General features: G+C 40.6%; 1 long non-coding RNA gene across 1 annotated transcript; it reads left to right on the top strand.

Annotated features, from left to right (window-relative positions):
* Nucleotides 1–238: 238 nt before the first annotated feature.
* On the top strand, nucleotides 239–1,758 carry LOC144771793 (uncharacterized). The gene is made up of 5 exons (XR_013599479.1): nucleotides 239–288; nucleotides 378–485; nucleotides 602–762; nucleotides 857–923; nucleotides 1,628–1,758. It is a non-coding gene; the product is annotated as an uncharacterized LOC144771793 (long non-coding RNA).
* The last annotated feature ends 1,688 nt before the right edge of the window (nucleotides 1,759–3,446 follow it).

Raw genomic sequence — 3,446 nt, forward strand, 5'->3', positions numbered from 1 at the left:
GGACGTGAAAAACATCCCTCCGTATGAGGACCTAAGTGGGAACCGAACAAAAATTTCCGCCTGGACACGCCCACACTTGACTATTCCTCCAATGGAATGTGGCGTTGAGCCAGCCTACCATGCAAATAGACTTCCTCGACAGTAGCCACTTCTCATTGGCTAATAGAACAGCCGAATTTCGCCCAATCATGACAAAGTAGGTTGTACTTGTGACTAGGCGGGTCAGCACTCGTTATCTCTCATTTGAAAACAGACACCCGCAGTGAAGACACGCTACTGCTCGAACAGGTAAGACTCACCTCGGTAGGGAGCATCTAAATGGGTAGGATTTTCCAAACAACTTCAATCTAATTTGGGCTTAATCTTTGTCTTCCCAGGGGATACGACAATATAAATGACCTGATATACCCCAGCACGTAACCAAGATAAGGCAGCACACCGCGCCTCCACAATCAATTTTGATATCGAGTTATCCCCTTATATTGGTAAGACCTCGCTAGCGACTAACCATGCGCCCAGGTGTTTTTATCATAACATCTCAAACATTTATATGGATTATCAATTAAAAATATTTCTTTTATCTTTTCATTTTTCCCTTAAGAGCGATTCATTCAGGCTAATGCTATAAACAGGCTCAGAAGCGTAGCACGGCGCATGTTATGTACAGCGGTCGACCAGTCGCATAAAAGTGTCCACTGATTGACGGATTTGGACAAGTTTCTTAATCTTTTACGGGATAGGAATTTGAATAGTAACCTGCAGGTATGTTCATTGCAAGATCAATAGAGAACTAAAAGAATTAGAATAAACGCTAACCCTGACTTAACCAAGTGGACATATATGCTTCCCCTTATAGATGGTAAAAATCTGACAACCACAGCCTCTACAATTTATAAGAAGTCTCACGTATAAGAAACCTACAGGTATGTTAAATGAATAGGTTTAAAGAAATAAGATATAGACAAGATGTATCCTAAAATTTAATCCATACCAACGTTTGAATAGCCTTTTTCGTTTAAATAGCGTATTCCACACTAGAACATTGATCCTGTCTAGAAAGTAAACACGGTTTAACACCTTGATAGAATTAGATCATATCAGACTCCACAGGTAACAATTAAATGACAAACTGAATTGGCATTGCTTATACTGTGTAAACTAGCTATAACGCTTCTTAACAAATTCGACACTTCAGGTAGAACCACACTCTCTTCCCCCTAGCTCTTTTCCCGCTATAGAATTATCTCTTTTAGAAACTGAGAGGGGTAGATAATTAGTATTCTATCGGTTCATCTACCTACACAAAGTAGGGCCAGAATCCAATTAAGTACCGGTCCCGCCCCAGAAAATATGCATTAGGCCAACAATCCATAACAGGGAACCCAAATCGGGGTCTCCCTTTTAGACCTTTAGGGGACAATAACTTAAACCAAGCTTCTACAATCGAGTCAAACTAGGTTTTGAGAACTTTTATGTAGAGTTAACCTCGAAGCTTTAAGATATATAAGGCATGTACAATTACATTCTTATTGTTTGTTTATATGTTAGACAGAGCATAATTACTCTACTGGACAGAGTTACCCTGTATTGAAGATTAGAAAACTAATTTCATGTATATCTATCTTAGGAGATCAATGAGGATCCAACTGTATGACAGACAACGAAAATAACAGTCTTGACAAAGGTGGCACCCAATTACACGTACAACCACCGAAACGCGTCAACGCAAGTTCATGTACAATTCATGCTTTTCCTCCCCGGTGTATATAAGATTGTGAGGTTATAAAACCAGCGTTGTTTGAAACTTTTATGGTGAATGTACGCTTTGTAATTTTCAAGTCCCATGTTTTACAATTTAGTTTTGTCTGTCGTATACTTTTGTGCAGGTCACAAAATTATAAATTTGTTTTTAAATTGTTCTTTAACATTATTTTGAAGTGTTTTGTATGCTATTTTAATGTTTCAATAAACTGTTATGTACTTTGAATTTTGCTCATACTTTTAACTTGTCGGATATAAATTTTACTGTGTCATAGCTAATTCTTGGCTTTTCCTGTACACAACCCAAGGGAATTATTTTGTTTTGACTCTGCCTTATTAACGGACATTGGTGTCCTGCGCCAATTCCAAGACCTATCTCCGGCCAGTTTGGGGACTTGTAATTCTACCAATATTACAATCGATTCCCCCACAGATAGCTCTTTCGAAGAGCAACTCCCAGCTAAAACCATTAGTGCTGGAACACCAGCGCCATCCCTCCCCATAAAAAGAAAACGTGGCCGAAATATACAAAAACGTTCTAGAGCAAAAGTTCCTAAACCCTCAATAACCACCAAAACATTTAGGACTGACCCGCAAAGCAAAATTGATCAAAATCCCCTGCACACGCTTTTGCCAGATGATCTCTTGAGAAATATAGAGCACTTGATGAAATATTTACTGCTGCCCCTGGTAGAGAGGGTCAAGCGAATAGCAGACCAACTTGGGTCAGTTGAAGCCACTGGTATCTCGAACATGAATTTACTTAGAGAACTGTCTACAAGCAGGTATCCTCTTAACACTTGTGTACCTGCAGAAAAACACAAAAGTCTGCGACTGCCCATCTAGGGGTAAGTCTCAATCAACCGCCCAAGATATTCTTCCCATTAGTCAACCCATTAAGTCAGCTCCCCATATCCCTAAACTTAGAGAAACCCGAGAATTAGAGCAAATCAACAAAAGGGGACATGCACATGATAATCTTGGGGGGAGGCGAATGGCGGTCAAAAACCCCAGAGGGAACGTGCAGCACATAAACCTTCCACCTGAAGCAGAACCTTAAGTAATAGTATTAACTGGGTTTCCAGAGCTGAAGCCAGGTCAATTAGAAAATTACCAGACCCTGAAAAACAAGGTTACGTATTGGTTAAGTGTTAATAGGCCACTACCCGCAAGTATTGATGGTAAAATTTTAAACGTTAGGAGGCTGCCATGGTTGGGACAAAGACCTAAGGATGTACAAGGGGAGAGTGTAATTATAGATTTCAAAGACTACAGGGCTACAAATTTCATCCGAGACTGGTATAGCGATAGCTATGAGGGAGGCATATCTACCAGATCATTAAGCTAATTCTACCCAAGAGCCTTGGTTGAAATTCAAAAGCCCATGAACCCCAAGAGTAACTCGGGTCCAACTTTTAACATTGCTACCTCCAATCGTTTTTTGGCTCTCTCGAGCTTAGAGGGGGTAGACTGACCTGCAGATAAGCCTACCAAGATCCAAAAGGACCATGTAACCGCAATTGATATAGGCGCTGAGAATGTAGACGTTCCCATTTTGGAAGCTCTTTCTTATAACCCTCCCCTACAGAGCATCCCTAAACCCCAGAATCGGGACCGATGCCCAGTGACGGATGGTTCCCTTAAACCATTGCATAACCCTTTCTTTCCCGATCTTCCCCCTGTAA

This window comes from Lissotriton helveticus, chromosome 8 (assembly GCF_964261635.1).
Source record: "Lissotriton helveticus chromosome 8, aLisHel1.1, whole genome shotgun sequence".
In the NCBI taxonomy this organism is placed as follows: domain Eukaryota; kingdom Metazoa; phylum Chordata; class Amphibia; order Caudata; family Salamandridae; genus Lissotriton; species Lissotriton helveticus.